We start from the raw sequence: 11,387 nt of genomic DNA on the forward strand, positions 1-11,387 counted from the left end.
TCAAATCCCTGCAACGGGGTGAGCTCCCGTTGCTCGGTCCCTGCTCCTGCCAACCTAGCAGTTCGAAAGCACGTCAAAGTGCAAGTAGATAAATAGGTACCACTTCGTCGGGAAGGTAAACGGCATTTCCGTGTGCTGCTCTGGTTCACCAGAAGCAGCTTAGTCATGTTGGCCACATGACCTGGAAGCTGTACGCCAGCTCCCTCGGCCAATAAAGCGAGATGAGCGCCGCAACCCCAGAGTCGGTCACGACTGGACCTAATGGTTAGGGGTCCCTTTACCTTTCCCTAATTGCTACATGGGGAGGTGGAACAGGGAGGTGGAGAGGTTATGGGAGAGAGAGAAAGAGAAGAAAGATGGAACATAATGGGAAAGTGGGTGGGTGAGAGAGAAAGGGGAGTGTTCTGAGGCAGCCATGCCCACCTTTGGGTTCAGTCTTGTCCACAGCTGGGCTACAGCCTTCAGAAGATTCCTCATGAGGCAGTGTAGTCCTCAGGCTCTTCTAGACTCCTTTTTAAAAAATCTGAGAATGCACCCCAGTGCTTGGACAATTTCCTGACTTTTAGAAGCCACCTGAATGTCTGCACCCAAGGAAGAGATTTAATTCCACATCACCAATCAGTGTTGATTAAATACTAACTCAAAAGCATTTCAAAAGAAATAAGCTAACACTGGCCTACCCAACTTAGCAAAGTTTTTCTTCCTGATACCATAAAGTTAGCAGATGTCACCGTTTCCCAGGGACAGTCCCCAGATTTACAACTCAGTCCCCATACAAAACCCATTGAAGTTGAAAAGTGTCCCCGGATTCATTGAAAAAAATCTGGTAACCTTATGATACCATCCAATGTCATAAAATCTTGGGGGAAACAGAGGAATGCAAACCCTGGGTTTCTGGTGTCAAAAGTGAAATTGAAAAATAAAGGGGTCTCTTCAACAGATGGAAGCAGAACACATTCAGGTTTCAGAGAAATGGCCTTGTAGATACAATAAGTCATGGTAATAACAGAAAGTTCATTCTGAAGTCAGAATCTGCATATTGCTACATTTTTAAAAAATGTATTCTATACTGAAAACCTTTTTAAAAAAATATGAACATTTAGCGGAGGAGACCGTGGCTTCTAAGTAGTCCACACCAGTTCTATAAGGAGTGAAAACTCTCATCCAGATCATGCCAATGGACATCTCATTTGGTTAGAGTGTGTGTCTGATAACACCAAGGTTGCAGGTTTGATCCCCATATGGGTAAGCTGCATATTCCCACATTGCATGGGGTTGGACTAAATGATCCTCAGGATCCCTTCAAACTCTATAATTCTATGATTCTATGTAAGAATGGGCTAGGTTAAATTGGCAGCACCATGAGAATGTCATAAGCCAATCATTCAAAAGCTCGCTAGAGAAATATGAACAAATGCATTTTTAAACTTAGCGGGGGTGTGACTGTGTTCTCGTTGGCGTGGTTCACATGTCACACTAAACCAAGGTTTGACTACACCTTACATAATAAGCTATGTAAACATAGCCCAGCGCCTTAACTATAGCTTATCAACAATGCTTTGTTAGTTAGAATACACCATGGTTTTGCAGTTGGCTTACTGACTTCAACTATAGTTTGGCGTTATGTGTAAACTTGGACACCAGCCTCTTTCACACATCACAGTAAGGCCAACTATGGATTACCAAGACTGCATGAACATTTGGTGGGCCCATGGTCCCTTTGCTTCACTTTTTGTTGTCATTTAGTCATGTCCGACTCTTCGTGACCCCATGGACCAGAGCACGCCAGGCCCTCCTGTCTTCCACTGCCTCCCGCAGTTTGGTCAAACTCATGCTGGTAGCTTCGAGAGCACTGTCCAACCATCTCATCCTCTGTCGTCCCCTTCTCCTTGTGCCCTCCATCTTTCCCAACATCAGGGTCTTTTCCAGGGCGTCTTCTCTTCTCATGAGGTGGCCAAAGTACTGGAGTCTCAGCTTCAGGATCTGTCCTTCCAGTGAGCACTCAGGGCTGATTTCCTTAAGAATGGATAGGTTTGATCTTCTTGCAGTCTAATAACATTTCAATAACATTCCCATTATTGCTTCACTTAGGTTTGGCCAAACCCAGATGTTTAGTGTGTGGTCCAAACCCAGACTCATGGTTAAGCTTTAAGCTCTACTCCATAACAGAGTTTGGCTGCTCATAGGTAGTGACTAGAGACAGCTTAACCACAGTCCAGGTTTGGACAACACGCTAAGCCAAGCCTTGGTTTAGGACTGTATGGCAGTAAAAACTAATAATTAAAGTCCAGAAAGGAGCAAAGTCATGGGAAGCTCTTCTCTAGAAGCCCAGACCTTCATACCATCTCAGTAAGTCATCGTTTAGCACACCATGTCATGCGAACCATTGCACTGCATGGTCCCAGTTATACAATCAGCTTTGCTTGACAGTCACAGCTCAGTCTGTTTTACTTCTCAGTGTCTTCTCAGAATCATAGAGGCAGCCTAGTGCACCACCACAACAGCTTTCAATAACATTCCCATTATTCTCAAAGGAATAAATTCCTATTAAATTGTTGACTGATTTAATTTAGGTCACCTTCTACTACATATATTTGGGAGGCAGCTTCCACACATTAAAATCTTACACTTTGTCATCTGTGTTATGAAATAGCTAATGAGGCACAATTTCAAAGGAACACTATAGACCCAATAAAAACTAACAGAACCTGAAAAATCCCTAACTGGTAGAGAAGGTGTTACAGGTTATCCTCACATTAGCTTTTTGCTACTGCCTGCATAAATATCTCCGCCACTGAAGATTTATTATTCAAAGATAGCTGGTTTTCACCCAATTTAGGTGACATCCACACCATATACTTAAAGCATATTCAACACATACGCAAAGCATTTGGGTTCCCCTAAAGAATCCTAGGAACTATAGTTTACCCACAACAGAGCTACAATTTGCAGCATGTTTAATGAACTATGGGACCTATGGGTTTGAACTATGGGACCTAGCAGATGTGTTTTCTGGGAATTTGGTTGGATTTTGGTTGACAAGATAATCAGTTTCTAACTATTATGAGAGTAGGATTAAATGTGGTACAGGCTTCTGCTGTGAACAGAAACCGTTACCTATGCAATATTATCTTTTGCTTTGCATCTTTAGCAGGGAGTACTGTGAAGAATATTAAACTCCTGCAATTTTCACTGGACCCTGAACTATTGCCATTTTAGCTCACGTGCAGCTTACTGCTACGCTACAAACAGTAGTAGACAGTATGATAGGGCTGCACTGCTCACCTAAGCTTCATCCAGCTGCACAACTGATGCAACTGATGCAACTTTCCTCCAAACAAGAGGAAAGCCAGAGAACTGGTCAGCTTAAAAGGAAGAGGCATTGGTTGCACTGTGCTGACCCTGTTGCCACCTCACCCTTCCCCTTTTGGATCCTGGTTCCCTCCACAAACAGAAAATAGGATCATAGCCAATGTTGGGTGTCCACATGATCGTGTGCATATGGGTTGTTTGCCATCTCCCCAATCCAAATAAAACTGCATTGAGAAAACCAAGGTGCAAAGTGTCCCTGGGCTGTCCTTGGCACCCCTGTTTTATCCCTCTTTCAGAGAAAGAGGTTTGTATTTAAAAGGCCAAGGCCAAGGGTACATGAAGTCCAAGGTACAAGCAAGTGCAATATACGACACTATATGTTATTATAACTTACATTGCTAAGTAATTGAAAGGCAGGAGCGTTAACATTTTCTCTGCTTTTTCTGGAGCATTAGTGAGCTTGTAAGAACCTTAACACTTCTAAGCCAACATACCAAAGGGTTTCCCCACCCACACACCCAGTATATAAACTTATGTAGGAGTGTGCTTTGTGTGAAATTAATGTTAAGATTCCTTGCACATAGGAAGAGGCTTGAAATAGCTTTGCTTGCCTTCCAACAGGCAAGCATAATTTCTTTTAAACGCTGGACAAATTGTTTCATGAGCCACTGGAAGCAACATTTCTATCAAAGCTGTCTTCCTGGCGTTTAAATACATTTACCTGCATGTGAAGGGAAAGCAGGTGAAAAAAATAGATGAACTGCCTTCCTGTGCCAGATCAAATGCCCATCTAGTCACTCCTCTTGAATACAGCTGCCCAGTTTTCTATGGCATCTGCCACCAGCTGAATTTGCAATCTGGAACCAAATGCCAGTAGAAATGGCTGTAGAAAAGAGTGTTATGTCACAACAAGGTATCACAGCCAATAAGTTACGAAGCAATACGAGTCCTTTTGACAGGGACTTCCTGTATAGGTGGCAAAGAGCCCAAACAAGCCTACATGAAAGAGCCACAGCTCAGGTCCTTAGGAACAATGACACTGGATCTAAGAAAACAAATATTAAAGATTGATGGACATGATACAGGCAATGGTGGATAGACAGCCATTTGGGAAATGATGAAAACAAGGATGGTGCGGGAGGCAGAAAGAGGTAATTCCAAGAAAAGTGCTATAAGAGTGGCTGGTGCAACCCAACCATGATCCTACTCACAAGTAGGACCTTGGCAGAGACACATGCCTGAATGGCATGTTCTCTCCCTCCTGGTCAGTCGTTCGGGAGCTTCAAAAGCTTTCTCCAGCCCGAACATCACAGTGACTGATACCAAGAGGCACCAGCACACTTACGATCCTGCAGAATATTGGCAGTTCGCGTAACAGACTCAATAGCTCAGCATCTTGGCTAATCTACTTTATTTACATATAATATACTCAGAGCATTCTGACTTAGCTCCTTCCTCTTTCTCATCAGACAGCAAAGAAAGAAAGAACAAAGGACAATAGTCCCACTTCACGGAACACAGTAACACAAAACATCCTGTCTCCGTCACTTCCCACACTGTGGAATGAAAACATACACCATCATGTGATAGACAACAATCTCATGACTGCAAACATGGAGCAAGAATCCTAACAATGGGCAAGGTAACAACAACAACAACAACAACAGAGGCCATGCAGGTTGATAGCAAGGCTATCAACCTGTGTGAAAAACTCTCAGACTTATTGGAGTGGCCATAAAATGGGAGCCCCGCATAAACAGATCATGTCATAGTGACATCAGGTAAGTGACTGACAGGAGGTCCTGCCCACCTGCCAAAATGGCCCACTGGGGTTGGAGGAGCTAAGGATCAGAACTGCCAGGCTGAAAGGGTTCCTCACCCCAGTCCTATTTTATCTTCACAACAACTCTGTAAAGTGGACTAGGCTGCCAGATAACCCCGGGGTCCCTCAGTGAGCTTCATGGCTCAGTGGAGAATTCCAACATGCTAACCATTACGTCATACTGGCCTTACTATATAACAAGACATATTTGCTTCAGTATCCTGGCATAAGAAGGCACAATTCCAGTGGATTTTTCCCATTGTGTATAAAATTAGGATTGCAGTATGGAGGGTGTGCCAAAGTGCCCATTATAATGGCAGTCAAGTAGTTTGCCTGTTAATCAACAGCAACTTGCTAGGGGACAGGTGTATATCCTATTCAAATATCATAATCAAACCTCAGAGTAGGAACATTAAATATCATATTCAAATATCATAATAAAAGCTCAGAGTAGGAAGAATAAAAAAGAATGGTGTAGTTTACTCAGGCTCCAAATGAGGTCCAAAAGAAAAAGATTTCCTTGCAGAAATAGCCAAGGTAGAACAGCTACAGTAAGCAAATTTACAGCTCAGCAGCTCAGGCTTTCAAAGAGGAAAACCCTGTATATTATACAGTGTGCTGCATTGGCAAGAGGTTGTTGTGAGGCTAAATTTCATGTCAGGAATTTGCTACCATAAAACACAGTTTTATTGTGTTACCGCAAATCGTGATGGAATTACAGACCAGTAATAAAAGAATTTGCCCTCGTCTCTCAAAGGAAATCACACATGACAAGGTCTGCAGCTAAACAACAGGGAAACATAAATCAATGGATGTATATGTAATCTGATGGACCAGTACTTAAATCTTAAGAATTCAGTTAGAGTGGCCTGCACCATTCAAAAGGGAAAAAAGCACCTGAAAAAAGCCTGCAGATAAATAAAACCAAGGTGCGGCTTCCAATTGGCTGCAGGAAGCTCCTACAGCCAATCGGAAGCCGCAGAAGCCCTGTTGGACGTTCGGGTTCCAAATAACATTCGCAAAACGGAACACTCACTTCGGGAGCCAAAACGTTTGACTCGCAAGGCGTTCAACCAAGGTACGACTGTATATGCAAAACATTGTAGTGTTTTCCAAAGCATATAGTTCCAATCTCCATGTAAATGAACTAGCATGGAATAGCAGCTTGGATACCTTGGATGAGAGTAAAAGCTATACAAATTTTTACTTAGTGATAACATCCAAATCTCGTTCCAACTAAAAAACCATTGCCCTAATATAGCTGGAAAGGTCTGGGTCTTGTGAGTTTTGGAGGGTTATATATCATAAAGACACCGCAGTCCCCGCTGTCCCTCATTCCAAAGGAAACCGAACCCTGGGTGAGCTCCTTGAACCCCTGGAATCTCGCACTGCTCAACGATATTTCTCACCAGCTCAGAAAATGGCCGCTGACTTCCTGCTTTATCACAAGTGAGCTAGTATGTTTTGAGCTGCATTAAAGAAAGCCAGTACAGAGAGTGCAAGACAAACTCATTTGTGACACTGGAAAGCTCCTGATAATTAAACAGTAGTATGGGCCTCCGTTCTTGCACAATGATTAATGCATCTCATCTTGATCATCCAACATACATTATTAATTGATAATTTAAAGGTACTCTAAACATTTCAGAATACAATGGGCATGATTTCACTTTCCACTGTTGCTTTCATTTTTCATTGCACCAGCTACATAAAGGCACTTTATTAAAGTGTCGGGTGGCATTCTTGAATAGCAAATTATTATTATTATTATTATTATTATTATTATTATTATTATTACAAATATATATACAGGATGCTGAAAAGAGAGCAGAAAGCCTGCATCTAGCAACCATCATGAACGGCTTCTGCATACCAGTTTTTCTTTTCCGGCAATGAAGGGCATTCTCGAAGACAAAAAGGTATTTCCCCTTTAGTGCAGCAGAAAACCCATCAGTTATTCTGTCAGCGTGCAGAGCCGGGGAAATCCTTCACAAAGGAAAATTCGCCTGCAAGAAATCCCTGCAAACATTCCCCAGATACTGCCGCCCACGCAGAGGAGCTCCACATAATATATTGTATTTTTTCCCCACTCCCCTTTTTATTGCTCCTGCAGCGCTTGGCAGAGTATAGAGCTGGTGATTAAAATTCAGCAACAGGCTGGCCACCTTTAATACTGTCAGATTCTCCCCACCATACTTCCCCTCCTTTATCATAATAACACTTACTGCAGCAATCCAAGTTCATGGTGTATTATTGCAAGGTTTTTTAATATTAAAAAAGGGAGAGTATGTGCTCTCAATTAAACGCATGAAGATTAATATTTATTTCTCAAAGCATGGGGGAGGAAAGATGAAAGACAGAAATATATTTCACCCACCATTTTCCTAATCTCTCAGAGAACAGCATTTTGCTTTCATACGAGCCCCTTGAGTCTGAGTATGTGCTTGGCAGACAGGGATTTTCCAATGAAAAAATAATAATGCAGGGATTCTCAATCATTTACGATTAAGGTGAAAAGACCCCTTGATTTAAAAGCAGTGTTGAAAAGGCTGGGGTAATTGCAAATGTCTTAAAAAGGGCTGAGGCTCAAATGGTTCCTTGAAGGCTTTGCTCTCTGCAGTAGAAGGCTTTCCCCCATATATCAGATATGCAGGAGTGATATTTTGGTGATGAGGGTAACAGACTATTTCAAAACTACCTCTTCTTATAATTGTAGTACAGTGGTGCTTCGGGTTAAGTACTTAATTCATTCCAGAGGTCCGTTCTTAACCTGAAACTGCTCTTAACCTGAAGCACCACTTTAGTTAATGGGGCCTCCTGCTGCTGTTGCGCCGCCGGAGAACGATTTCTGTTCTCATCCTGAAGCAAAGTTCTTAACCCGAGGTACTATTTCTGGGTTAGCGGAGTCTGTAACCTGAAGCATATGTAACCCGAGGTACCACTGTACATGGCTTCATAGCAGTGCAGTCCTACGTGCATCTTCTCAGAAGTCAGACTTACCAAGATCAGATTTATTCTCAGGTAAGCCTATATAGGATACCATCAAAAACTGTGATCAAAGGCTGAACCCTGGCAGAACTGGGCAGATTATGACAAGAATTTCAGAAAGGTATTAGAGATTGAGACCTTTCACAAATGATTTGACATGGAGCTTTTAATCCACCATTCAGGCCTCACCTCAAGCATCTGATCTCCCTAGATGAAACAGGAAGAGGGGGGGAAATGTCTCCCACAAAACCAGGCACTGATCACTCACTCAACATATAAAGGCTAGTTGGTCACCATGTTCCTTAAACTGAACTAGATGGATGGGCAGGTGTGCTTCCATTTCAATACAGCTGTGCAGTTATGCGTCCACAGAAGTTTTGTGACACTAAAAGGCACCCCAAATATCTTGGTCTTTTAGCTTTGGGCTATGTCAAACAAAGCCTGTGTGCACCCATACTCTATACTCCCTCTCCCTAGTTGTGTAGCGTGGGTTTCCAGAGCCCGGGGCAAGGCGGGAGAGAGTGAAATGGACAGATACGCATGTACATTCAACTGCCTAATGACGCCCATTTCACCCAGGAGATCACAGCCACAGAGAAGAGTCGTTCCATTGTCTGGAGAGGCCACTTCCTGGTTCACATGTGGAAGCTGCTTTCAGTGGAGCCTGGCAATGGAAGAACACAGCTGTATTGAGGCAGCACTGGGTGCTGAAACTTTGTGCGCCTAAGAATTTTGCGCCCGAGGCAACTGCCCCTATGCCCCCCATGCTACATCACTGCTCCCCACCACCACCTCTTTCTCTCTCTCTCTCTCTCTCTCTCTCTCTCTCACACACACACACACACACACACACAATAAAATCTCAGCTAGAGGGATCTTCTCATCTGCATCATGGTTGCACAAGAGCAGCTGGTAAAATGGCAGCATCCCACTCCCTGCCATACAGTCAGAGGGGTGGAGACAAAGGCAAACCAGGGGACAGCTACAAAGCCAAATCCTGTTCTTCTAGGAGGCTTTGAACTAGCAAAGGAAGGAAGTGGATTGGAAATGGCACTATATGGTTAATGTTATGTACTGAGTTGAATAGGATCCAAAAGGCAGCAGTCTGATTGGTCCTAGAACAATAGGGTCCAGAATGCAGCAGTCTGATTGGCCCACAGGAGCCACCCAATCCAGCTCCAGGTGGAAGTGAATCCGCAACCAGATTGGCCTACGGGTGAATCCCGGAATTAGCCAATCACGTGGGACCCATTGTGTAAATAATGTATATAAAGCAGACATTCTGGGGGAACTTCCATTCCTCCTCACCACTATGAGCTCACCACTAAAGAGCATGAAATCCACTCTTGACTCCGAGTAGATTTCAGTTAGGATCTTGTATTTTCTGCCATTCACCTCTACATACATTCCCATAAGGCCAGGGGCACCATTGCCTGAACCTCCCTTTGGCATGGGGGTCTTCCATATCTGCCTAAAAAAACATGAAAATCAGATCGCTCATCTGACATTTCCCATGTCATGGTTAGCAAATCAAAGTGAATCTGTCATGATTGCTTTATGAAGGTTTTATTCTAGTAAGCCTTCCCTTCCGCAGAAATTGTCCAAGTGTGTTATCTGACATTCTTGTTGCTATCATTCCTGCACTATGGCAATAATAGGATTTTCCTTTTCCTGAAAGAAAAGAGTACAAGGCAAATGAAACCTAATTCTGACCACTGCAGGCGATACGCAGGTCTCATAGATCTGAACACTTCTTTGGATAATAGAAAAATTCTGGTAATAGCTTGGAAATGATCTCAAGCACAGGAACGAACAGCAGATTTTAAGAGGGGTTGATGCCGAACTGTGTGAGAGCACCACCATTATGTACACAGGAATATTGCAAGAGAATGTAGCAGGAAGAGGATGCTGACTTCAGAGGTACCTACTTGTGAAGCAAAAGAAAAGAATCAAAGTGCATCATAAGCACTGATGCAAGGAATGGTGTCTTTGATTTATATAGAAAAGGAAGGAAGAGCTCTTAGTAAGGAAATACAGGCAATGGTTTTTAAAAATTGCCTCTTGTGAGTCAGAAGCTAAAGAGTGTTAAATAGCAGAGGCTGCCATCCCATTAACCTAGGAATAAGCCCTGTTAAACACAGTGGTACTTGCCTCTGAGTTACCATGTGTTGTGCTGTGCTGAAATTTGCAGGTTTGTACAATCCCAAGCACCTGGAAATGTGATGCTGCTTGCATCTAAGAGCTGGAAATACGCTGAGTAAAGGGCTTGCACCAACTCCTGCAGAGAGTTCTGCTAAATCTAAGCTCTTAGACACAGAATTGGCTTTCCAAAGATATTCCATCCCACTTAACTGTTTTCTTTAAGTGTCTGCAGCAGACCTGCGAAACCTCCAGCCCACAACAAAAGAGAGCCTGAAGCTGGATTTCAGCCCTCTAGGTCCCCTCTCATCCATCAGCTCTTTTAGCGGGGAGAAATGGAAAGGGACAATTCAAAGCGCACAATTCTAGCTCCTTCTTTCACAAAAGGATCTGCTCCAAGAAGATCACAGCAGAAGGGCAAATGTCTCAGTGGAGAGAGGTAGACTTGTGTCCCTTGCCCATATGCAAAAAGTGTTCATACATTTTGCAACTGCATGCGCATTTTTGAGATGCAATTGCGTTTTTAATTTTGAGGCTTTGAATAGCTATAAGGCAGGCCTTTTTGTGTTTTGCAGAATCAGGACAAATACAGGGTGCTGGATATATGCCTGTTTTCATGGGAAATAGCCCTGTTCATCTGTGTGATCAATTGTGGGGGGGGGGCAGGGAGAGAGAGAGAGAGAGAGAGAGAGGTGGGGGGGTCTGATCTCACATTACTGGAATGTGACCCCAACGGTTTTCCACTACAGCAGGGGTTCCCAAAATGTGGTCCATAGAATTCAAATTGTAAATACATCATCATTAGGGTCCTCAGCAATTTTCAAGGGGGAAAGGGTCATTTGGGAACCATTTCACTAGCGTAATGCAACCCTTGGCCTGCAAAAAAACATTCATCTTCTAAAAGAAAAACAAGATTGGAGAAGTGGCTTTATTCTTGACAAATGGAATGCTGGCTAATATTCTGCTCAGCGCTTTTTTCAGCCGGAACTCACCGGAACTCAGTTCTGGCACCTCTCAGGTGGGGGCCTTTTCCATTCTAAGAGAACAAGAGAGGTGTTCATGGTGAGTTTCGGCACCTCTTTTTCTAGAAAAATAGCCCTGATTCTTCTTCAGTGACACCTCTAAC

Source organism: Podarcis cretensis, assembly GCF_951804945.1.
Source record: "Podarcis cretensis genome assembly, chromosome: 11".
Lineage (NCBI taxonomy): Eukaryota > Metazoa > Chordata > Lepidosauria > Squamata > Lacertidae > Podarcis > Podarcis cretensis.